Here is a 27233-nt window from a genome sequence, read left to right as displayed (position 1 = left end):
GTGTGCCTGATGATGGCAGATTCAAAGCTGAATGAATGAATGAATGAAATGTTATTATGAATGATACTTTATAACATGTCACAGTGAAATTCTTTGTTTTGCATACCATACACAAAGTATGCAAAGAATTGCCCACAAAGTTACAGAAATGTTCAATGTAGTCCCAAAGGTCCCTCTTTGTCCTCTCGGCGGTCGTCCCCGTCCCCCACCACACAGGTCCCTCTTTGTTCTTGGTGTCTCCTCCACACTGGGTCCCTCTTTGTTCTCTCGGCGCTGGGTCCCCCCCACACCGGGTCCCTCTTTGTCCTCAGTGATGCGTTCTCGACCGACTTCCTGCACCCACCTCGTACCTGGCCCGGATCCAATATGGGATCCTGACCGTGTAAACAGATATAGAATAGAAAACTTTCAGATTTACCAAACTTTTTTAAAACATTAGGCTGGAGAATAGTATCCAACACTGTAGGAAGAGCTACAAGAGCTTTGAGGATACCAAATTGTAAAGGAATAGTGCAGAGATGCTGGAATTAGGGCTGTTTTCCGTGGATCAAAGCAGATTAAAGATTTGCTAGGTGCTCAATAATTCAATTCAATGATACTTTATTGTCACATGTACCTAGATGCAGTGAAATGCTTTGTTTTGCATACAACCCAGTAAAATACAGCAAATCTCACCTAGGCAGTACACCAGCGTGATCGCGTTTCTGGCACTGAAATAGTTACAAAAAGTTAGGGTTAGGTTACAAAAAGTTCACCAAACAGTTTTATCTTCTGCTCGCAGCGGCAAACCATGCCGGCCGCCAGTCATGGCCACAGGCGCCCCACCCCCCCCGGCCGAGTCCCCCCTTCCTTCTTAGAGTTCAGGATGTTGATTGAGCAAATAAGGAGAAACTGTTTCCAATGATGGAGGTCAGTAATTGGACAACACAGACATAAAATAAATTAGCTGCAAATGGTGGGTAACATGAAGAATCTTTCTTCACACAGTTGTGAGGAGCTGTAATTCACTGCTTCAGAACCTGCTTGGAGTAGAATTAATAACGTCCAGGAGTAGGTTGAGAGAGTTATTTGAAAGAATCAGCGCATCACGCACGCATCGTGCTGTTTCCATGTTGCTGCATTTTAGAAAATAAAACTTTCAAAGATTTACCAGAAGGTTTATAAAACATTAGGCTGGCGCTGGAAAATAGTTTCCATCACTAGGAAATGCTACAGGAGCTTGGAGGAAACCGAATTGTAACGGAATGGTGCAGAGATGCTGGAATTAGGGCTCTTTCCTTGGATCAAAGCAGATTAAAGATCCGCTAGGTGTTTGGGATGTTGATTAAGTAAATAAGGAGAAACTGTTTGAAATGAAGGAGGTCAGTAATTGGAGAACACAGGCATAAAATAATTAGCTGCAAATGGTGGGCAACATAAAGAATATTATTTTACACAGTTGTGATGAGCTTCAGTGCCGGAGAACGTGCTTGGAGTAGATTTAATAACTTTACTGGACGGCACTGTATAGTGCAAAGATAAAAACAATCCCGTGGGTCTATGTAGTTCAGAGCTTATTTGGAGGTTGTAGTGTTTAATAGTGTTCAATGTTGGGCGAGTCCAGAACCAGGGGCCACAGTCTAAGAATAAAGGGGAGGCCATTTAAAACTGAGGTGAGAAAAAAACGTTTTCACCCAGAGAGTTGTGAATTTGTGGAATTCTCTGCCACTGAGGGCCGTGGAAGCCAAATCACTGGATGGATTTAAGAGAGAGTTAGATAAAGCTCTAGGGGCTAGTGGAATCAGGGGGTATGGGGAGAAGGCAGGCACGGGTTATTGATTGGGGACGATCAGCCATGATCACAATGAATGGTGGTGCTGGCTCGAAGGGCTGAATGGCCTCCTCCTGCACCTATTTGCTGGCTTGGAGGTAGATTTCCAGCACTTACAGCGCCAGAGACTCGGGTTCAATTCCGACTATGGGTGCTGTCTATATGGAGTTTATACATTCTCCCCGTGACCGCATGGATTTTCTCCAAGATCTTCGGTTTCCTCCCACACTCCAAAGACGTACAAGTTTGTAGGTTAATTGGCTTGGTATAAATACATAAATGTAAAATTGTCCCTAGTGTGTGTAGGGCAGTGTTACTGTGCGGGGATCGCTGGTCGGTGCGGAGTCGGTGGGCCTGTTTCCGCACCGTATCTAAATTAAACTAAATTAAAATTTCAGGAGTAGGTTAGGAAAGTTCTTTGAAAGAATCAGCACAGCACATTGAACTGAACCATCACTCCTAGTGCTGTTTTATTCCATGTTGCTGCATTTTATTTGCCTGCATCTTGGTAATAGAAAAGGCAAGCTTCATAGCCACCAGGTGGCACTCAGTCATGCACTATTGGCCCAGCATGCAATCCACCCGCTAGTCACGCATTAATTCCAATGCAGAAAGGGATAGTTAATAGAACATCTGTCACCTTGTTGGCAAGGAAAGAATCGACTTTACTGAAAAGCTGAAGCATATTCTTTGGTTTAGAATGTGCAGTTTGGGCAAAATCCGTGTGGTCTCCTGTCCACAGGTAAGTTACTCATACAATAGACAATAGGTGCAGGAGGAGGCCATTTGGCCCTTCGAGCCAGCACCGCCATTCAATGTGATCATGGCTGATCATTCTCAATCAGTACCGTTCCTGCCTTCTCCCCATACCCCCTGACTCCGCTATCCTTAAGAGCTCTATCCAGCTCTCTCTTGAATGCATTCAGAGAATTGGCCTCCACTGCCTCCACTGCCTTCTGAGGCAGAGAATTCCACAGATTCACAACTCTCTGACTGAAAAAGTTTTTCCTCATCTCAGTTCTAAATGGCCTACCCCTTATTCTTAAACTGTGGCCCCTTGTTCTGGATTCCCCCAACATTGGGAACATGTTTCCTGCCTCTAATGTGTCCAACCCCTTAATAATCTTATACGTTTCGATAAGATCTCCTCTCATCCTTCTAAATTCCAATGTATACAAGCCTAGTCGCTTCAGTCTTTCAACATATGATAGTCCTGCCATTCCGGGAATTAACCTAGTAAACCTACGCTGCACGCCCTCAATAGCAAGAATATCCATCCTCAAATTTGGAGACCAAAACTGCACACAGTACTCCAGGTGTGGTCCCACTAGGGCCCTGTACATCTGCAGAAGGACCTCTTTGCTCCTATACTCAACTCCTCTTGTTATGAAGGCCAACATTCCATTGGCTTTCTTCACTGCCTGCTGTACCTGCATGCTTCCTTTCAGTGACTGATGCACTAGGACACCCAGATCTCGTTGTACGTCCTCTGTTCCTAACTTGACCCCATTCAGATAATACTCTGCCTTCCTATTCTTACCACCAAAGTGGATAACCTCACACTTATCCACATTAAACTGCATCTGCCATGCATCCGTCCACTCACACAACCTGTCCAAGTCACCCTGCAACCTCATAGCATCTTCCTCACAGTTCACACTACCACCCAGCTTTGTATCATCTGCAAATTTGCTAATGGTACTTTTAATCCCTTCATCCAAGTCATTAATGTATATTGTAAATAGCTGCGGTCCCAGCACCGAGCCTTGCGGTAACCCACTAGTCACTGCCTGCCATTCTGAAAGGGACCCATTTACCCCACTTTTTACTTTCTGTCTGTCAACCAATTTTCTATCCATGTCAGTACCCTACCTCCAATACCATGTGCTCTAATTTTGCCCACTAATCTCCTATGTGGAACCTTGTCAAATGCTTTCTGAAAGTCAAGGTACACCACATCCACCGGTTCTCCCCTGTCAATTTTCCTGGTTACATCCTCAAAGAATTCCAGAAGATTAGTCAAGCATGATTTCCCCTTCGTAAATCCATGCTGACTCGGAACGATCCTGTTACTGCTATCCAAATGCGCCGCAATTTTGTCTTTTATAATTGACTGCAGCATCTTCCCCACCACTGATGTCAGACTAACTGGTCTATAATTTCCCGTTTTCTCTCTCCCTCCTTTCTTAAAAAGTGGGACAACATTAGCTACCCTCCAATCCACAGGAACTGATCCTGAATCTATAGAACATTGGAAAATGATCACCAATGCGTCCACAATTTCTAGCGCCACCACCTTAAGTATTCTGGGATGCAGACCATCAGGCCCTCGGGATTTATCAGCCTTCAGTCCCATCAGTCTACCCAACACCATTTCCTGCCTAATGTGGATTTCCTTCAGTTCCTCCATCACCCTAGGATCTCTGGCCACTAGAACATCTGGGAGATTGCTTGTATGTTCCTTAGTGAAGACAGATCCAAAGTACCGGTTCAACTCGTCTGCCATTTCCTTGTTTCCCATAATAAATTCCCCCGCTTCTGTCTTCAAAGGACCCACATTTGCCTTGACTATTTTTTTCCTCTTTACATAGAAACATAGACAATAGGTGCAGGAGGAGACCATTCGGCCCTTCGAGCCAGCACCGCCATTCATTGTGATCATGGCTGATCGTTCCCAATCAATAACCCGTGCCTGCCTTCTCCCCATACCCCCTGATTCCACTAGCCCCTAGAGCTTTATCTAACTCTCTCTTAAATCCATCCAGTGATTTGGCTTCCACGGCCCTCTGTGGCAGAGAATTCCACAAATTCACAACTCTCTGGGTGAAAAGGTTTTTTTCTCACCTCAGTTTTAAATGGCCTCCCCTTTATTCTTAGACTGTGGCCCCTGGTTCTGGACTCGCCCAACATTGAACACTATTAAACACTACAACCTCCAAATAAGCTCTGAACTACATAGACCCACGGGATTGTTTTTATCTTTGCACTATACAGTATATATTATATACATACATATAGATATACATATATATATATATATATATATATATATATATATATATATACACACACACACACATATTTTTTTTTATAGATATACACACAGACCTCAGTAGGACAGGCACATGAGATGCTGCCAGTCCCGTCGAGTTACTCCTGCATTTTGTGTCTATCTTCACACACATATGCACCAATCAGCCAAAACATTATGATCTGATGAGCCAAAACATTATGACCACCTGCCTAATATGCTGTTGGTCCTCCATGTGCAGCCCCATACGCAGCAGGGTGCAATGCACTGTGTATTGTGACACATTCCTTCCGTGACCACCATTAACATTTTCTGTGACTTGTGCCACACTAGACCTTCTGTCGGTTCGGACCCGATGGGATACCCTTCGTTGCCCTCGCGCATCGATGAGCCTTGGGCGCCCAACACCCTGTCGCCGATTTGTGGTTTGTCCCTCCTCGGACCACTGTCAGTATGTACTCACCACTGCTGACCAGAAGCACCCCACAAGCCTTGCCGTTTCAGAGATGCTCTGACCCAGTCGTCTCTGGGTCAGACCTAGGCATTTACATACCTAAAAAAGCTTTTACTATCCTCCTTTATATTATTGGCTAGTTTACCCTCATACCTCATCTTTTCTCCCCGTATTGCCTTCTTAGTCATCTTCTGTTGCTCTTTAAAAGAGTTCCAATCCTCTGGCTTCCCACTCTTCTTTGCTTTGTTGTATTTCTGCTCTTTTATTTTTATGCTGTCCTTGACTTCCCTTGTCAGCCACAGGTGTCTCTTACTCCCCTTGGAATCTTTCCTCCTCTTTGGGATAAATTGTACAGATGTACAGTGAGGGGAGTTGCCAATTTGGAAATGCACATTCTTCTTCCCCCCCCCCCCCCCCCCCCCCACCCACCCCGAGTCACACCATATCCTGACTTGGACATTTACTCATGGTCCTTTATCTTCATTAACCCAGAATCCTGGGCCTCCTCATGTAACAGCTGTTGTGGGAGTACTGTGCTACAAGGACTGCAGCTGATGATAAAGCAGTTATTGATGGATATCAAAACCTGACCTTGCAAGCAATGCTCCAAACTGTAAATACAGGGAAAAAATTAACTTTGCCGTTTCTGATTATTTTTCTTGGACTTCCATATCCTGTGCAAATATGTTACTATAAACTTACTGATTCTTTAAGCACCATTATGAATTCAAAAGTAATGTAATGCATCTTAATGTAATGCATCTTTCTGTCATCACTCTATCTTACAGTGCCCTCCATAATGTTCGGGACAAAGACCCATCATGTATTTATTTGGCTCTGTACTCCACAATTTGAGATTTGTAATAGAAAAAATCACATGTGGTTAAAGTGCACATTGTCAGATTTTATTAAAGGCCATTTTTATACATTTTGGTTTCACCATGTAGAAATTACAGCTGTGTTTATACATTTATACATAGTTCCCCCATTTCAGACTATGTCTGATTGAACCTCCCGAGCACACATGCGCGAGATAAGACATTCCAGGAACAGTCCAAATGAATACCCGACATGGATCAGGAATATAGTGACTGACCTACATCCTTCTTTAGCTAGTACCCCATGAAATAAAACAAACATGCATATGCTAAACTACGGCAAAGCTTATACAAAATGAATAAAATGGCATACTATACAATAACTACAGCAAAGCAAAACAATCAATAACTGACATGAAGAAAACGATCAGTCTTTGCATTTAGGATTAGGTTTGCAGTGAGTGATCTACATCCTTCAACGGAATCAAGGGATATGGGGAGAAGGCAGGCACAGGTTACTGATTGTGGATGATCAGCCATGATCACAATGAATGGCAGTGCTGGCTCGAAGGGCCTAATGGCCTCCTCCTGCATCTATTTTCTATGTTTTTCTGTGTTTCTATGCAGACACGTCCTGCGCATGTCCTATAAAAATCCTTCACAGGTGATTTCCTGGAAAACCCCTCCTCCGCAGGCGATTTGACCACAGACACAGGCACCTGAATCTGTGGCTGCTCAGAGTCCATTGTTGACCACAGGCACAGGCACCTGAACCTGTGGCTGCTCAGAGTCCATTGTTGACCACCGGCACAGACACAGGCACCTGAACCTGTGGCTGCTCAGAGACAATTGTTGACCACAGGCACAGGCACCGTCACCTGAACCTGTGGCAGCTCAGAGTCTATTGTTCACCACAGGCACAGACACGGGCACCTGAACCTGTGGCTGCTCAGAGTCCATTGTTACTTGTCCATCATCCATGAGAATATTCTCATCTTCTGACCGCATTCCGGGCAATCAGTAGAAACATCAAATGGACGTTGCTGTGTTGGAGTAGGCTCGCTTACGGGCAAAAGGTGTCTTTGATTCCTCCTGTAGAACCCTCCTTCTGATTGTACAATGTAAGATCTGGGCTCCTGGCATGTCTCCTTTACTACGCCCATACAATTGTAGCCATGCGGGGTCTGTAACTGGACAACCTGCCCTTCCACCAAAGGCTGGAGTGGGTGACTTGATTGATCATAACACGCCTTCTGTGCCAGCCGTTTATTAAGACGTTGAGCCTGGACCTCTTGATGCTTACACATGTGTGGTTTCAGCAGTTTTTTTGATACTGGAAGGGTAGTGCGCGTTTGTCTCGACATCAGTCTCTGTGCTCGAGATCCAAGCGTTGCGTGGCACATGACTTGTTTCACACTGCGGACTGCCCGTTCAGCCAACTCATTCGACTGGGGATACTCTGGGCTGCTGGTGATGTGAGTAAAGTCGCTCTGTTGAGCGAAGTCTTTGAATCGCTGGCTTATAAACTGCCTAGCATTGTCTGACAAGAGAGTATGTGGTGCTTCATGGACCGAAACGTGTCTCTTTAGCTTTGTAATAACCGCTGTTGAAGTAGTGGTGCGATGCAGGTCAATCTCATACCAGCCGGAATATGAGTCCACTAGCACCAGGTACTGTTGACTGTGCCACTTGAAGATATCAGTTGCCACCATGGATCAGGGCAATTCCGGAACTGGATGCAGCAGAAGCAGTTCACTCTGTTGGTGTGGTTTAGTACTGTTGCCCACCGCACGTGATTGTACCTCCTGAATGACATATTCTGTCTTGTCAATGGAAGGGAGGTTGGTTTGTGTGATGGTCTGAGCTGCGCCCACAATTCTCTGCAATTTCTTGTGTTGGATGGAACTGTTCACAACCATGCTGATACCTGATAAAATGCTTTCTACGGCACAACTGTTGGTTGATGAGAGTTGTTGGGGACAAGCTGAACTTTCTAAACCTTCTCAGGAAAGTCTAGGCTTTGGTGTGTTTTCTTGGTTATTGCATCAATATGGGTGGTCCAGGACATATTGTGAAAGATATTTACTCCAAGCAAACAGACCCCAAAAGAAGCAGGAAACTCAAAATTAATTGTCTACTGGACCAAGTGGACCCGTTGGGCCCAAACCACCACTGCATTGGTGCAGCACCCTCTCCTCCCCCACTCCCCCTCGCTCCCCTCCCCCTCTCTCCCCCCCCTCCTTCCCTCCCTCCCTCCCCCCTTCCCTCCCTCCCCCCCTCTCCCTCTCCCCCCCCTAGGGTTGCCTCTCCTGCATTGGTGCAGCACCCTCTCCTCCCCCACTCCTCTCCTCTCCTCTCCACCCTCCCCTCCTCCCCCTCCCCCCTCTCCCTCCTCTCCTCCAGCCCTCTCCCCTCCCTCCCCTACCCCCCACCTCTTCTCCCCCTTCCCTCCTCCCTCTCCCTCCCGGGAGCAACCCGCAGTTAACGTAGCAACCCGCCTCCTGGCCCAGGCGGTCGCCGTTGGTGGAGCGGGGGTGGAGGGGGGAGTCCTATCCAGTGGTAGGCAGCGACGGCTCTCCCACTGTTGCTAAGCCGCTGGTCTCCGGGCAGCATGGGGAAGCCGCTCATCCGGCTGGGGAGAGGAGGGGGGACGGGGAGCCGAGGGCAAGTCCAGGTTTCGGCCCAGGTTTCCCCCCTCCACCAACTCCTAGCCTCACCGTTGCTGCAGCCGCTGCCGCCTTTCCCCTTGGCTCACCTCAAGCTCGCGGTTACCCGGTCACGTCCAGGCCCAGGCTCCGGCTGCTTCCCCCGGCACCAGGTCTGGCTCTCCCGCCCCAAGAGACAAGCGGCCGAGACCTGCTCAACGGGCCCCAACTGCGCAGGCACGGACGTGTTTGTTCTGCGCACGCTCGCATGCGGCAGCCATCTTATGTAAGTACCAGATCAACGGAGCCTCAACGGAGCATGTGCGGTTTTTTAAACTTTAACAAGTGAATAACTTAAAAAATATAACACCAATTTCAATGAAACGTCTTCCACAGGACAACGAGACGACGGTGAGTAAGGTGGGCCTAAAATTGTCACGCTATCGTGTACCGTTTTGGCTGTAGTTTAGGAACAAGCGAACAAACGAGAGTTTTAGTATATAGATAAGTAGAACACAAAGTACTGGAGTAATGCAGTGGGTCAAGCATTATCTCTGGAGGACATTTATAGGTCAAGACCCTTCTTCAGACTTCAGAGGCTATAATGTTTAAAGATTAAACATGTTGGTTATAAAACACTGTATTCCAGTCATCCATTAATATGCAATGTGAATCCTGAGATTAAAAATAAACCTTAAAATTAGATTGTATTCCAATTCACACTGCTCATCAAGTTTCCAGTTAGCCCAGTAGATTCATTAAATGAGTATTGTAACACAGTAGTTAGTACTGCTGTTTCACAGGTCCAGTGACCCAAGGTTTGGTTCTAACCCCGGGTGCTGACAATGTGAATTTTGCATGGGTTTTCCAAGACTGATCCAGTTTCCTCCCACATCCCAAAGACTTGCTATTGGCTCCTTTGTCATTCGATTAATGTCAAAAAGAATCAAGAGAGGAATTGATGGACACATGTGATTGAAAATATGTTGGAGGAATACAAATAAATAAGGAAAGTGGGAATAGAACTAATGAGAGTAATCACCTGGGAGTCACAGAGTTCTGCAAAGTAAGTCTCGTACTATATTGGAAGTACACTATGTTTTAGCTTCAATAATAGAGTCATAGAGTGATACAGCGTAGAAACAGGCCCTTCGGCTCAACTTGCCCACACTGGCCAACATGTCCCAGTTACACTAGTCCCACCTGCCCACGTTTGGTCCATAACCCTCCAAACCTGTCCTATCCATGTACCTGTCTAACTGCTGCTTAAATGTTGGGATAGTCTCTGCCTCAACTACATTCTCTGGCAACTTGCTCCATGCACCCACCACCCTTTGTGTGAAAATGTTTCCCCGCAGATTCCTGTTAAATCTTTTCCCCTTCACCTTAAACCTATGTCCTCTGGTCCTCGATTCACTTACTCTGGGCAAGAATAGGGTCGGGGTTTCAATCCTGTGTTTCAGTAAAAGGGATTGTGATGGGGCAGTCAATGTGGGTTCAGGAATTAGCCGTCCTGCTTCTGATGTCCTTCCTTTGAGTAGTATTGCAAATGCATGGATATAGACTGGGAACGGGATTCCTTAATCCCAAATAACTGTTGGGCAAATCATGTGCGTTAATCACCATTTAGTTGAGGCAGCAGAAAGTGTAGCTGTGGATTTGGCATAGTTTCCATGTTTCTTTGTTTAGAAACCTACTGTACATTAAATTGATTGCAGTGTATAACTGTTATCCCTTGTATTATTAATGAAACAACAGCTGCAGCTCAGTTACATGAGTTGTCTCATTTAAAACAATCATCATTCACAGTTTACAAAGTCGTCTTTCTTTTCCCTTTTTGTCAAACGAAAGCTGACGGATTAAAGACAAGATTTTCAATGGTCTAAAAAATCGTTGTCATTTTAATAGACGCATGAGTGCAATCATTGTAGTGTAATCAAATAGATAAAAGTGTCAATATTTGCCATTTTGATTTTAGATGGAGGTATATAGTGACCCAATAACACAGCTACTATTAGTTTCCAATTTGCCAGTGCTTCCTTTTCATTTCTGTGGAAGGGAGAACTTAAACAAAGATAGAACATGCTGTAAATGCTCAGAAAGTCACTTAGCATCCTTAGCCGAAGATATAGTTAGCATTTCAAGCCAATGACTCATTCGAGTTGGGGGAAAACTGGAAGAAAGATCTTGATGTAGGAATATTGAGTCATTGTAATTAATTTTCTGAAAATATGAATTCTGATTCACATTTGTTCCTAGTAGAACATTTGTATGGTCCATTATACTAAGTGCAAGATTCTATTTTTTCAACATAAATGTTGTAAAATATGGCAATTTACTTTTGTCAACCAAATTCAAGCATGGGACAACCAGAATGGATTGAAGAAAGACACAAAAAGCTGGAGTAACTCTGGGTCAGACAGCATCTCTGGAGAAAAGGAATAGGTGACGTTTCGGATCAAGACCCTTCTTCAGACTGAGAGTCGGTAAAGTCAGGGGCCAACCCCTAGCTTACAATGGCTAGCTTCAAAGTCGTCTTGTTGACTCTCATTGTCTGTAACTCGTTTTCACTCAGCCCCTAGCAAACATTGGCCAGTTTCCTTTATCATCATTACCTTTATGCTTATCTTTTATTCATTTGTTCTATATCACTGTCTATATCTCATTCCGAAATCTCCTTAGAATAGATTGGTTGTGCCAAATTGCCTAAATAGTGTGGTATATGGTAATTGATTCTTTTGTAAAAAAAAGCAAGTAGCTGCATGTTGGTGGAGGAGTGAATGAATGGCTGTAGCTGGGATACCTTGCAAGTGGTCTGCTATGTCTTGATAAGTGTCAAGCTTCTTGAGTGTTGAAACTGCATCTTCTAGGTGGGTGCTCAATTGCAGTCCTGACTTGGGCTTTGTACATGGTGGTCAGCCATTGAGGAGTCAGGAGGTCAATTGCAGGATTCCTAACCTCTTACCTGTTCTTGTAGTCTAGTTATGCATATAACTACTCCAGTTCTGTTTCTGGGCAATAAAACTATAGAATATTGATGGTGGGAGATCAATGCTGGTAATGCCATTGAATGTTTTGCTTGGTTAGTTTATTGTCATGTGTACCGAGGTACAGTGAAAAGATTTTGTTGTGTGCTAACCAGTCAGCAGTAAGACAATAAATGATCACAATTGAGCCATCCACGGTGTACAGATACATGCTGACGGGAATAACGTGTAGTGCAAGATAAAGTCCAGTAAAGTGCAAATAAAGATAGCTCGACGGTCTCCAATGAGACGGGGACGAGCTGTCTGTCCGTGGGCGTGGGGAAGAGAGTGGAAGTTTTGTTGCCTCCATCACAGTGAGGGGGTGTTTGGAGTCACTGTGATGGACGTTTGTCTTGTGTTCTTTTTTTGTGTGTGACTGCTATGTGGTTTCGTTCGGTACCTTGGTGCCGAATGACAAATAAAGCTCTGTTGAAATAGTAGCTCAGGACTGCTCTCTAGTTGTCAGTAGGATAGCTCAGTTGCCTGATAACAGCTGGGAAGAAACTGTCCTTGAATCTGGAGGTGTGCATTTTCACACTTCTATACCTCTTCTTTACGGGGACTGTTTCAATCGTCCTGACACAAGGAGTTTCGATCATCCCGACGCGAGGGGCCTCGGACATTCGGCAGCGGCGACTGCGGATGGTTCCTCATTCCCGACCGTGGGTGAACAAAAAGGAAGGTGATTGAACTTTATTACCTTCCATCATAGCGAGGAATGTGGAATAGAAACATAGAAACATAGAAAATAGGTGCAGGAGGAGGCCATTCAGCCCTTCGAGCCAGCATGTGATCATGGCTGATCATCCCCAATCAATACCCCGTGCCTGCCTTCTCCCCATATCCCTTGATTCCACTAGCCCCTCTTAAATCCATCCAGTGAATTGGCTTCCACTGCCCTCTGTGGCAGAGAATTCCACAAATTCACAACTCTCTGGGTGAAAACGTTTTTTCTCACCTCAGTTTTAAATGGCCTCCCCTTTATTCTAAGACTGTGGCCCCTGGTTCTCGACTCGCCCAATATTGGGAACATTTTTCCTGCATCTAGCTTGTCCATTCCTTTTATAATTTTATATGGCACGATGGGGCGGTCCAGTCCAGTCGCCGTCGTGGTAGCTCTGAGGGAACTGTGCGTTTTTTAAAACTGGTATGATTACTTTTAAATTATCTCTAAGTGCTAACACGCTAGCACTAACATTGATCAATGTACGACCGGGAAACGCTCGTAAAATTAAACTCGAGCGCAACTGGAGGACTATTAAACAGTATACTCACCGATTCAACGTGGCCGATAGAGATCATCGAAGGAGCGCACCGCGGCAACAGCGGTGGGAGCGCAGGTCCCTGGGAAAGTCGGAAAAAACATCGAGGGAAGCGAGGGGGGATTCGGAACAGGCTGAGAGCCCAAGCCTTACGTCCACCTCTGCCCAGCATACTTCTGGCCAACGTCCAGTCCCTGGAGAACAAGCTGGATGACCTCAGGGCAAGGATCAGATTCCAGCGGGACATAAGGAACTGCAACATCCTTTGTCTGACTGAGACGTGGCTGACCCCGCTGGTGCCAGACCAGGTAATCTGCCCATCCGAGTCCTTCACTGTTTTCCGGGCGGACAGAACGGAAGAATCCGGGAAATCCAAGGGCGGAGGAGTCTGCTTCTTGACCAATAACAACTGGTGCAATCCTGGAAATATTAAGACGCTTTCTCGTTCCTGCTCGCCGGACCTGGAACATCTAACTATCTCATGCCGACCATTCTACCTTCCCCAGGAGTTCAGCTCGGTGATCATCACAGCCGTCTATATTCCACCGCATGCGGACACCGACGTGGCACTGTCGACCCTACACGATGTGTTGTGTCGACACCAAAACAAGAACCCTGATGTGGCTGTGGTGGTGGCTGGAGATTTCAATAGGGGAAATCTCAAAAAGGTCATGCCCAACTTCTACCAACACATCACGTGTGTCACCAGGGGGGGGAAGAACTTTGGACCACTGCTACACGCCGTTCAGGAAAGGCTACAAGGCCGTTTCTCTCCCTCCTTTTGGAAAATCTGACCACGCTGCCATTTTCCTGCTGCCGGAGTATAAACAACGGATAGTACGGAAAGCGACAGTGACGAGGGACGTAAAGTGGTGGGCTGACCATTCAGAGGCCATGCTGCAAGATGCACTGGGCGATGTCGACTGGAATATGTTCCAAGCAAGTTCCAGAGACATCAATGAGTTTGTGGAAGCGGTTACGGACTTCATTGCCACAATAGCCGATACCATCATCCCCACGGTAAGGGTCGGTATCTTTCCTAACCAAAAACCCTGGGTGGACAGGTCTATTCGTGTGGCCTTGAATGCTCGCACCGCTGCTTACAACTCTGGCCTGGCATCCGGCAACATGGACAACTACAGGGTAGAGTCCTACCGACTGCGAAGGGCAGTGAAGGAAGCAAAAAGGAGGTACAGGGACAGGATGGAGTCACAGATGGAGCAGCAGGACACCAGGCGCCTTTGGCAGGGGCTACGGACTATAACTAGCTACAGGTCCAGCACCCCCTCAACCGGAAGTGCCGGCTCCTCCTTAGCTGATGACCTGAACTCTTTTTATGCACGGTTTGAGACGGGTAACACCCCCAGCTTGCCATCTAAAAACAGCACCGAGGGGGCGCTGGCTAGCGAGGCTGGAGAGGGATCCACCGACGGGGATGTGCACACATTCTCGGTGTCCGAGCATGAGGTGAGGTGGGCTCTGACGCGTGTGAACACGAGGAAAGCTGGAGGCCCAGATGGACCCAGGTTAGGTCTTTACTCTTTGGAGCGTAGAAGGTTGAGGGGGGACTTGATAGAGGTTTTTAAAATTTTAGGAGGGACGGACAGAGTTGACGTGGGTAGGCTTTTCCCTTTGAGAGTGGGGAAGATTCCAACAAGGGGACATAACTTCAGAATTAAGGGACAAAAGTTTAGGGGTAACATGAAGGGTAACTTCTTTACTCAGAGGGTGGTGGCTGTATGGAATGAGCTTCCGGTGGAAGTGGTGGAGGCAGGCTCGATTTTATTATTTAAGAGTAAATTGGATAGGTATATGGATGGGAGGGGATTGGAGGGTTATGGTCTGAGAGCAGGTAGATGAGACTAGGTCAGAGAAAGTGGTCGGCGTGGACTGGTAGGCCCGAACGGGCCTGTTTCCGTGCTGTAATTGTTATATGGTTATATGGTATATCTGGGCGAGTACTAAAGTCTTGTGCTACTCAGCTTGCTCCAGTGCTCACCACAATATTCAACCTCTCCTTGGCCAAGTCCGTGGTCCCTGCATGCTTCAAAAGATCCATCATTGTTCCGGTGCCAAAGAATGCCTCTGCAGCGTGTTTAAATGACTACCGACCGGTGGCCCTCACCTCGGTTGTCATAAAATACTTCGAGAGACTAATCAAGAAGTACATCTGCGCCCTCCTTCCTCGCAACATGGACCCACTGCAGTTTGCCCACCGTCCGAACAGGTCCACGAATGATGCGGTCTCCCAGGTTCTGCACACCGCTCTCTCTCATCTGGACAGCCAGGGGGGCTATGTGAGGATGCTGTTCATTGACTTTAGTTCAGCATTCAACACAATAGTCCCCAACAGACTGGTTGAGAAGCTGCTGGAACTGAGGCTTAGCACCCCTCTGTGTGCCTGGGTCCTGGACTTTCTCACCGGCAGGCCTCTAGCTCCCTCACTCTGAACATAGGATCCCCCAGGGTTGCGTCCTTAGCCCCCTACTGTACTCCCTGTACACACATGACTCTGGGGCCAGGTTCAGCTCAAACTCCATCATCAAGTTTGCTGATGACACTGTGGTGGTGGGTCGGATCTCCGACAACGATGAGAAGGCCTACCGGGAGGAGGTGGCTGATTTGGCACTCTGGTGTCAGGAAAATAGCCTCCTCTTGAATGTCACTAAAACTAAGGAGCTGATTGTGGACTTTAGAAGGGCTAAACGTCCAAGGACGTACACGCCACTGGAGATAAATGGGTCTACTGTGGATAGGGTGAGCAGTTTTAAATACTTGGGAGTCCGCATCACAGAGGATCTGACATGGGCAACGCACATTGCCGCACTGGTGGGTAAGGCAAAGCAGCGCCTTTACCACCTTAGACAGCTGAGGAAATTCAGAGTGTCTCTGAGGATCCTTCATTGCTTCTACTCTGGGGCTGTAGAGAGCATCCTGTCCGGCAACATCACAGTCTGGTTTGGGAACAGCTCGGCCCAGGACAGGATGGCCCTGCAGAGAGTAGTGCGTTCGGCAGAATGCACCATGGGAACTACACTCGTCCCCCTGCAGGACCTATACATCAGGAGGTGCAGAACCAGAGCAAGCAAGATTATGAGGGACCCCTGCCACCCCAGTAACGGACTGTTCCAGATGCTACGGTCAGGCAAACACCTCCGCTGTCACGCTGTGAAAACGGAGAGGATGAGACGGAGTTTCTTCCCACAGGCCATCAGGACTGTCAACTTTTATAACTCCAGAGACTAAATTTTTGTCTACACTATAGTAACTTTATTAACTTTATTTATATGCTGTAACTGTAATTCTTTTTTGTGCACAATCCGCAGGCATTGCCACTTTCATTTCACTGCACATCGTGAAGGTGTATGTGACAAATAAACTTGACTTGACTTGACCTGATGTTTCTATAAGAATTCTCTGTGGTGGATGTTTATGTTAAATTTTATTTTATGTGGCTGTGTGTCTTGTTGCTTTCTACTTAGTATTCTACTCAGCCTCAGTACCGGCTCTCCACAGGGCTGCGTGCTGAGCCCCCTGCTCTACACCATCTATACACATGACTGCACCCCCGCCCACCACAGCAACACCATTGTCAAATTTGCGGATGACACTACGGTGGTGGGACTCATCACCGGGGGGGACGAGTACGCCTACCGGGATGAGGCGGAGCAGCTGACAGTGTGGTGTGGAGAAAATAACCTGCTCCTCAACACCTTAAAGACAAAGGAAATAATAATAGACTTCAGAAAGAATAAAACGGACATGGTACCATTAACTATCAGAGGGGACTGTGTGGAGAGGGTGGCGGATTTCCGCTTCCTGGGAATCCATATTGAGGAGGACCTGACGTGGAGCGTGAACACCTCTGCGCTGCTGAAAAAGGTCCAGCAGAGACTGCACTTCCTGAGGGTGCTCAGGAAGAATAACATCACTCAGAGACTGCTGTTGTCCTTTTATCGGTGCTACATTGAGAGCATCCTAACATACTGTGTATGCGTATGGTACACCAGCTGCACAGCGGCTCAGAGGAAAGCGCTCCAGAGGGCCATTGACAACGCCCAGAGGATTGTCGGCTGCCCTCTACTTACCTTGGAGGACTTACACAGTTCCCGCTGCATCAAAAAATCCCAGAGTATTATAAAGGACATTTCCCACCCCGGACACTCCCTGTTTGAACTGTTACCGTCAGGCAGACGGTACAGATCTACAAGGACAAGGACAAACAGACTTAAAAATAGTTTTTACCCCACTGCTATAAAGGCACTAAATGTAGCCGCCAAGGAACGCAGGGGCGATACATAATAAGAGACTGTGAAATCGACAGAAGGATGTAGGGTTGGGTGTTTATGCGTGCTATTTTCATGATATTTATTTTAGTTGTTTATCTTTTTTAAAATATTTTACCTTGTATGTATCGTTAGCTTTTAGAAATGTTTGAATGGTGCACTGACTGGCTGACATTTTACAATTTCGTTGTACATGGCTCATGTTACAATGACAATAAAGGAACTATTCTATTCTATTCTGTATGGTGACTCAAATTTCACTGAACCTTAATTGGTACATGTGACAATAAATTGATCTTGAATCTTGAATCTCCTTGTCTGATGCGAGAGAGAAGAAGAGGGAGTGGCTGGGTGAGACTGATCCTTGATTATGCTGGAGGTCAGGGGGTAATAGCTGGATTTCCTCTTGTGACTTACCAGCCCAGATGGATACTGTCCAGGTGCTGCTGCATCAGCGTGTGGGTTGCTTCGTTATCTGAAGAGGCCCGAACATTGTCCAGTTATCAGTGAACATCCTGACGTGTTGGCAGGGCCCATAGCCCTTGCTGCATCTAATGCCTTTAGCCATTTCTTGATATTACAAAGAGTAAACCGAATTGGCTGAAGACTGGTAATTATCATGTTAGGATCGCTGGAGGTGGTCAGTGGAATTGGCTGTTGCCTTGCCTTTCTGACTGACCGTCCGTTCTTCACTAACGTATCCAGAACTCGAGAAGCTCTACTTCCATTGATCAATACCAGGAAATAGTCCACCCTGTCCAGTCTCTTCATAGATTGGGGCGGCACGGTAGCGCAGTGGTAGAGTTGCTGCCTTACAGCGCCAGAGACCTGGGTTCGAACCTGAGCACGGGTGCTGTCTGTATGGAATTTGTACATTCTCCCTGTGATCTGCATGGGTTTCCTCCCACACTCCAAAGACGTACAGGTTTATAGGGTAATTGGCTTCGGTAAAATTGTAAATTGTCCCTAGTGCGTAGGATGGTGCTACTGCATGGGGAGAGGGGTGGTCTGAAGAAGGGTCTCGACCTGAAACATCACCCATTCCTTCTATCCAGAGATGTTGCCTGTCCCGCTGAGTTACTCCAGCATTTTGTGTATGTCGCCAATGCATGGGGATAGCTGGTCGGCGTGGATTTGGTACGCCAAAGGGTCTGTTTCTGTGCTGTATCTTTAAACGAAACTAAACTAAGTCAAGAGTGTTTAATTATCATATGCACTGGGAGCGAAACAATGAAATTCTTACTTGCCACAGGTTTATAATCACATTAAACGTAACAAAGAAATCCAAATAAATATACGATGGTGAGAGAATAGATTGTGTTTCCCGCTGTTTGGAAAGCGATATAAATTTCCAATCGTCTGATGCAGAGGTCAGGATACCCTCACAGGGTTACAAATGTATTAGGTCAACAGTATTTAAAATCAAACAAACCTTTGTAGTGTAATCAATTAGTTAAAAGTGTCAATATTTGCCATTTTGATTTGAGATGGAGGTAGATAGTGACCGAATAACACAGCCACTATTAGTTTCCAATTTGGCATTATTTCCTTCTCATTGCTGTGGAAGGGAGAACTTAAACAAGAAAAAACAGTCTGAAGAAGGGTCTCGACCCGAAACGTCACCCATTCCTTCTCTCCTGAGATGCTGCCTGACCTGCTGAGTTACTCCAGCATTTTGTGAATAAATACCTTCGATTTCTACCAGCATCTGCAGTTATTTTCTTATACTTAAACCAAGATAGAACATGCTGTAAATACTCAGAAACTCACTTAGCATTCTGAGCCGAAGATATAATTAACTTTTCAAGCAAATGACTCATTCGAGTAGGGGGAAAGCTGGAAGATCTCGATGTAGGAGTACTGAATAATTGTAATTAAGTTTCTGAAAATATAAATTCTGATTTACATTTGTTCTGAGTAGAACACTTGTATGGCCTGCTATACTATGTGCAAGATTCCGTTTTTTCAACATAAATGTTCTAAAATATGGCAATTTACATTTGTCAACCAAAAAAAATGCCATGAAATTTATGGCTCTACATATCCCACCTCAACTTCATATGAGCATTAAAATTCATTTCATTCTTATGTTATTTTAACATAATCTTCATTTATACATCTATATACTAAAACGCTCGTTTGTTTGTTTGTTCCTGAACTACAGACAAAATGGTACAAGATAGCGCAACAATTTTAGGCCCACCTTACTCACCGTCGTCCCTTTGGTGCTAATGGAAGAAGTTTCATTGAAATCGGTGTTATATATGTTATATTTTTAAAGTTATTCACATTTTAAAGTTTAAATCTATCTCCTAGAAGGGGAGGGGGTGGAGGGAGGATAAGGGGGGTTTGAGGGGGATGGAGTGGGGGGGAAGGGCTTACATGTGATTGTAGGAGGCACGATTAGCAAGTTTGCAGATTATATGAAAATCGGTGGTGTTATGGAATGTTGTTTAAGGACATGGATGAAATGGGAAATTTGGTGGACCTTTGGCATATAGAATTTAATTCTGGCAAATGTGAGGACTGGTAATTATCATGTTAGGATCGCTGGAGGTGGTCAGTGGAATTGGCTGTTGCCTTGCCTTTCTGACTGACCGTCCGTCCTTCACTGGAGGTCAAATAGGGGTAGGATATATACAATAACTGGTAGGGCACTAAGTAATGTTGACACACAGAGGGACATTGGGGTTCTAGTCCATAGTTCCCCCAAAATGGCAGTGTAGTTGGGCAGGGTGGTGCAGAAGGCAGCATGACATAATTGTCATCATAAGTTTGAGCATAGATTATAAATGTTGGCCCATTATATTGTAGCTTTGTCAATCACTAATTGGACAGCTCTTGGAGTTTTGAGTGCAGTTCTGGTCGAGGAAGAATGTGCTTGCACTGAAAAGATGCAGAGGGCTCTCATTGAAGTTGTTGCCTCGTTGGAGGACGTTAGCTATGGGTAGAGATTGGACTTGTTATCCTAGTGTGAAGAAAGCTGAGGGTGACCTGATAGAAATAGATAAATTTATGTGAGGTCGATAGGAAGGATTGTCAAAATCATTTTTTTCCATTCCATGGGGAAAAAGATTTTGACTATCCTGCAGATGTATTCCATTTATTTTCCCATGCATGGAATGGCTAATTGATATCTGGAACATAGAACATAAAACAGTACAGCACAGGAACAGGCCCTTTGCCCACAATGCCTGTGCTGAACATGATGCAAAGATAAACTATATTTATCTGCCTGCACATGATCCACATTTCTCCCCCCCTCCCCCATTCTCTGCATATCCATATGACAATCTAAAAAGCATCTTAAACGTCATTAACATATATACCTCCCCCGCCCCTATCGATTAAAAACAACTTCCGCTGCACATTAATGTGTAGGAAGGAACTGCAGATGCTGATTTACACTAAAATAGACACAAAATGCTGGAGTAACTCTCCTGCACATCTATATACTAAAACTCTTGTTTGTTTGTGTGTTCCTGAACTACTGCCAAAATGGTACACGATAGTGTGACAATTTTAGGCCCACCTTACTCACCGTCGCCCGGGGTCCTATGGAGGAAGTTTCATTGAAATCGATGTTATATTTTTAAAGTTATTCACATTTAAAAAGTTTTAAAACCGCACATGCGCAGTTGGGGCCCCGTAGATCTGGTACTTACGTAAGATGGCTGCCGCATTCACGCGTGCGCAGTTGGGGCCCGTTGATCTCGGGTACGAGTAGGGCTCGGCCGCCTGTCTCTTGGGGGCGGGAGAGACAGGCCTGGTGCCGGGGGTCGCAGCCGGAGCCTGGGCCTGGGCTTGGACGTGACCTGGTAACCGCGAGCCTGAGATGGGCCAAGGGGAAAGGCGGCAATGGCGGTGAAGCCAGGCTTTGGTGAAAGTGGAGGCCGGGGAGGGGGAGGGGGAGGGGGAGGGAGGGGAGTAGTGGGGGGGGGGGGAGAGGGGAGCAGTGGGGGGGGGGGGGGGGGGGAGAGGGTGCTGCACCAATGCAAGATAACAAATAAACAGACTATTCCAGTTACTTCACCCCTGCACAGCTGGAGGTCCCAAAATTGTGTTGCATAATGCTGGTTGTTGTGGCCAATGATTTCATTTCAACACTGAAATGTTGTGCCGGCACCCTATGGATGCATGCCGAGGCCAGTAACAGTGCAGTGAGTGGAGTCTAAAGTTCTCATAATGTGGATGGAACCGAGTTTTTAAGTGTTGGAAAAAAACTGCAGATGCTGGTTTAAATCAAAGGTAGGCACACAATGCGGGAGTAACTCAGCGGGACAGGCAGCATCTCGGGAGAGCAGGAATGGGTGACGTTTCGGGTCGAGACCCTTCTTCAGACAGAGATTTTAAGTGCTCCCCATGCTAAATTAACAGGCTCAAATGAATCCAATGTCGTGATTCCAGCACATATTTTCCAGCTCTACCTCTTGAGTTGCTGATCAGAAATGGTTTATGTGTTATTGTAGAAATATGCTTGTTCTTTGTGATTATGCCTGCCAAGCAAATGCTCAGAAGGAAAGGCCAGCCCAGTGTTATCTTAGATGAGTGATTACTTGGATGTATTTCCAATGTTGCAAACTTGGCTTTCGTGCTTAACCAACCAATGTTTTCCTTACTCCAATTCATCAACAGAGCCACTTTTATTTTGTGAATAAATACCTTCGATTCGTACCAGCATCTGCAGTTATCTTCTTATACCACTTTTATCTGAGGTTAGATAGGAGAGTGTAGCTATTATTTTAGAAGGTTAATAGTGATTCATGTGGGGTTGAGGCTTTACTTGACTCTCTGAGAGATTTGGAGTAATTCCCAGAGACTTTGTTGATATGTTTGCTTGTTTCCTTTGCTTCACCCAGGAGATTGCACTACCACTGTTGTACATTGTTGCTTGGTGCTTTATATAGAACAAGCTTGGCAGTCAGAGAGCTCTTGGTCTCAGCCATGTAGATGTAATTTTGTTTTGTTGTTTTGTTTCCTCCATTGCTGATTGAAAGATATGTAAATAGATTATCTGTAGGAAGGAACTGCATATATACTTTTATACCGAAGATAGACACAAAATGCTGGAGTAACTCAATGGGACAGGAACTATCTCTGGATAGAAGGATCAGGTAATGTTTCGGGTTGAGACCCTTCTTTGCCCGCATCTCCTCCTCAGCCACAATCAGCTACCACGGCATCAAAGAGCATTTGAAGCTAAGTCTGAGCAATTTGTTTGCTTACTTGTGAGATCTGCGGTTAACCAACTTCCTCTGTTGTTTTGTACAAATAACTCATTTCTATAGATGATCCTTAGTGCTGTGACACAAATCTTCATCTTGTGCATGAAGTGTTCTGTTAACATCTCCAAATTTGCAGATGACACAAAGCTGGGTGGCAGTGTGAGCTGTGAGGAGGATCCTAATAGGCTGCAGGGTGACTTGGTTAGGTTGCGTGAGTGGGCAGATGCATGGCAGATGCAGTTAATGTGGATAAATGTGAGGTTATCCACTTTGGTGGCAAGAACAAGAAGGCAGATTATTATCTGAATGATGTCAGATTAGGAAAAGGGGAGGTGCAACGAGACCTGGGTGTGCTTGTACAGCAGTCACTGAAAGTAAGCATGCAGGTACAGCAGGCAGTGAAGAAAACAAATGGCCTGTTGGCCTTCATTGTGAGAGGATTTGAGTAGAGGAGCAAGGACGTTCTACTGCAGTTGACAGGGCCTTGGTGAGACCACACCTGGAGTATTGTGTGCAGTTTTGGTCTCCTAATTTGAGGAAGGACATTCTTGCTATTGAGGGAGTGCAGCGGAGGTTCACCAGGTTAATTTCCGGGATGGCGAGACTGACATATGATGAAAAAGTGGGTCGACTGGGCTTATATTCACTTGAATTTAGAAGGATGAGAGGGGATCTTATAAAAAAATACAAAATTCTTAAGGGTTTGGACAGGCTAGATGCAGGAAAAATGTTCCTGATGTTGGGTGAGTCCAGAACTAGAGGTCACAGTTTAAGAATAAGGGGTAGGCCATTTAGGACTAAGATGAGGAAAAACTTTTTCACCCAGAGAGTTGTGAATCTGGAATTCTCTGCCACAGAAGGCAGTGGAGGCCAATTCACTGGATGTTTTCAAGAGAGAGAGTTACTTATAGCTCTTAGGGCTCACAGAATAAAGGTATATGGGGAGAAAGGAACGGGGTACTGATTTTGGATGAACAGCCATGATCATATTGAATGGGAAAATAACTGCAGATGCTAGTACAAATTAAAGGTATCACAAAATGCTGGAGTAACTTAGCGGGTCAGGCAGCATCTCAGTAGAGACACAAAATGCTGGAGTAACTCAGCGGGTCAGGCAGCATCTCAGGAGATGCACAAAATGCTGGAGTAACTTTGTGATACCTGATGATCATATTGAATGGCGGTGCTGGCTCAAAGGGCCGAATGGCCTCCTGCACCTATATTTTATGTTTCTATGTGTAGAACGGTCTTTAGAGATGCAGCCCTGAAACAGGGCCTTTGGCCCACTGAGTCCGCGCCGACCATCCATCACCTCGTACACTAGCACTATCCTACGCACTAGTGAAAATTTACAATTTTTTTACCAGAGCCAATTAACCCACAAACTTGTATGTATTGGAGTGTGGGAGGAAAACGGAGCACCCGGAGAAAACCCACGCGGTCACAGGAAGAATGTACAAATTCCGTACAGATAGCACCTGTAGTCGGGGTCGAACCTGGGTCCTGGCGCTGTGAGGCAGCAACTCTACCGCTGTGCCACTGTGCTGCCCTTATTTTTTGTTTCACTGTTAGTAAATGAGGTGGAAATGGTAAAGGATCCTACTGAATTTTCTTGATTTCTGACTGAAACTTCTTAAAAAAACTCAAGTTGAAAAGTAAATTACTAAGAAACAATATTATCAAAAGCATGCTTAACACAAACTGCACAGTTAAGTCATTATGCTTAATATAATTGTGATCTTCAAAAGAATTCAAGTTATCTTTGGAGGATTTCAGTGGTATCTTAAATATCCCATTACACATTCTCAATGGTTCAATGGTGCTTTATTGTCGAACACATGTGTGAAGTGCAAACGAACAGTTAAATTATTTTCTTACAAACAGTCCAGTGGTGTATCACATACCAGCCCGATTAGCAATTGTACAGAAATAATCTCCCGAGCCCGCATGCAAGAGGTGTCATGTTTGGCACCAATTTCCAAGTCCAGTGCACACTCCAGTTGTTCTGAGCGGTGTCTGATTCAGGCAAGCCCCAGGCCGCTGTTGGTCTCCAGCCATCATCTTTCCGTGATCAACCAGCAGCCAACGTCCTCTCCTCACCCGTCCACCTGTTTCCCAGGGACGCCTCCCGCAGCCGACCTCGCCGGTTGATTTCTCAATTTCTCCAGATTCATGGTCAGTTTCTTCCCAGTTGTTATCGGGCAAGTGAATCATCCTCCCACAACCAGAGAGCAGTCCTGAACTACTATCTATCTCATTGGTGACCCTCGATCTATCCTTGATCGGACTTTGCTGGCTTTACCTTGCACTGAATGTTATTCCCTTATCATGTATCTACACACTGTAAATGGCCTGATTGTAATCATGTATTATCTTTCCGCTGACGGGATAGCACGCAACAAAAGCTTTTCACTGTATCTCGGCGCACGTGACAATAAACTAAACTAAACTGAAAAAAATCTTGTAATGGCTATTTCATCTATATTGTAGTGGAGCAGGGAAGGATACTCGTGCACTTAGACAACCAAGTATCCCTCCTTGAAGTCAGAATAAGCAAGTGAACATAGACAGCCAACACTTACAATTAAATAAAGCTAATCTGATTAAAGTATATTTGCAGTGAGAGTACTGCAATATAAATTAGGTGACTGAGATATTTAAGGTGATTTTGCGTAAACCAGACTTATTTGTGCACATTCTAGGTATAATCAAAGGCTTTTCCAATTTTTTGTTGAACTTTACCTAATTTTTAGTTGAACAAAATTTCCACTGATCGATACTGGATGTTGGGCAAGCTTATGATCTTATGATCATTCGCACAATTTAGAGACTTGTCCGACTTCAGGATCTCAAATGCTCACTATTGGCTCGGACGTCCCTGGCAATATTCCAGATTGTTGGATGTTAATATTGTAGCCATAATGAAACAGTTTGAGTATAATTTATTGTCACATGTACCTCATCATACATAAGGTCCAGTGAATAGCTTTTGCTGCGTGCTAACCAGTCAGCGGGAAGACAATACATGATTACAATCGAGATATCCACAGATATATGATAGAAGGAATAACGTAAATAGCCTTTAGTCCAGGATAAATATCACCAAAAATAGTCCGAGGGTCTCCAGTGAGGTGGATAATAGTTCAGGACTACTCTCTAGTTGCTGGTAGGATGGTTCAGTTGCCTAATAACAGTTGGGACAAAGCTATCCATTCACTGCGGCACAGTGGCACAGCTGGTAGAGCTGCTGCTTCACAGCACCAGAGACCCGGGTTCGAGCCTGACCTTGGGTGCTGTCTGTGTTGAGTTTGCATGTTCATCCTGTGACCACGTGGATTTCCTCCAGGTGCTCCCATCTCCCCCCACATTCTAACGATATGCAGGTTTGTAGGTTAGGGCGGCACGGTAGCGCAGCGGTAGAGTTGCTGCTTTACAGCGAATGCAGCGCCGTCGACTCAGGTTCGATCCTGACTACGGGTGCTGCACTGTAAGGAGTTTGTACGTTCTCCCCGTGACCTGCGTGGGTTTTCTCCGAGATCTTCGGTTTCCTCCCACACTCCAAAGACGTTCAGTGAAGAAAGCCAATGGAATGTTGGCCTTCGTAACAAGAGGAGTTGAGTATAGGAGCAAAGAGGTCCTTCTACAGTTGTACCGGGCCCTGGTGAGACCGCACCTGGAGTACTGTGTGCAGTTTTGGTCTCCAAATTTGAGGAAGGATATTCTTGCTATGGAGGGCGTGCAGCGTAGGTTCACTAGATTAATTCCCGGAATGGCGGGACTGTCGTATGTTGAAAGGCTGGAGCGATTGGGCTTGTATACACTGGAATTTAGAAGGATGAGGGGGGATCTTATTGAAACATATAAGATAATTAGGGGATTGGACACATTAGAGGCAGATAACATGTTCCCAATGTTGGGGGAGTCCAGAACAAGGGGCCACAGTTTGAGAATAAGGGGTAGGCCATTTAGAACGGAGATGAGGAAGAACTTTTTCAGTCAGAGGGTGGTGAAGGTGTGGAATTCTCTGCCTCAGAAGGCAGTGGAGGCCAGTTCGTTGGATGCTTTCAAGAGAGAGCTGGATAGAGCTCTTAAGGATAGCGGAGTGAGGGGGTATGGGGAGAAGGCAGGAACGGGGTACTGATTGATAGTGATCAGCCATGATCGCATTGAATGGCGGTGCTGGCTCGAAGGGCTGAATGGCCTACTCCTGCACCTATTGTCTATTGTCTATTGTCTATTGTATGTAGGTTAATTGGCTGGGTAAATGTAAAAATTGTCCCTAGTGGGTGTAGGATAGTGTTAATGTACGGGGATCACTGGGCGGCACGGACTTGGTGGGCCGAAAAGGCCTGTTTCCGGCTGTATATATATGATATGATATGATTAATTGGCCCGAGTGTGCAGTGGTGGATGCCAAAGTGGGATAACAGAACTAGTGTGGATCGGTGATCAATAGGGTTAGGGTGTTTCAATGCTTTTTTAAAAAACTTTTTTTTCTCTCTCGTTTATTATATTATTTACTATTCTGTGTAGGAAAGAACTGCAGATGCTGGTTTAAATCGAAGATAGACACAAAATGCTGGAGACCCGATACATCACCCATTCCTTCTCTCCAGAGATGCTGCATGTCTCGCTGAGTTACTCCAGCTTTTTGATACTATGTTTACATATTGTGT

The 27233-nt window shown here is 45.6% G+C and overlaps 1 protein-coding gene across 2 annotated transcripts in view; it reads left to right on the top strand.

Moving 5' to 3' along the window:
• dcps (decapping enzyme, scavenger) overlaps positions 1 to 27233 on the top strand; it is a 90329-nt gene that overhangs the window by 26839 nt on the left and 36257 nt on the right. The window lies entirely within an intron of this gene.

This window comes from Rhinoraja longicauda, chromosome 32 (genome assembly GCF_053455715.1).
Source record: "Rhinoraja longicauda isolate Sanriku21f chromosome 32, sRhiLon1.1, whole genome shotgun sequence".
Classification (NCBI taxonomy): Eukaryota; Metazoa; Chordata; class Chondrichthyes; order Rajiformes; family Arhynchobatidae; genus Rhinoraja; species Rhinoraja longicauda.
Note: the sequence above shows the minus strand (reverse complement) of the source record. Positions and strands in the feature narration are given on the sequence as shown.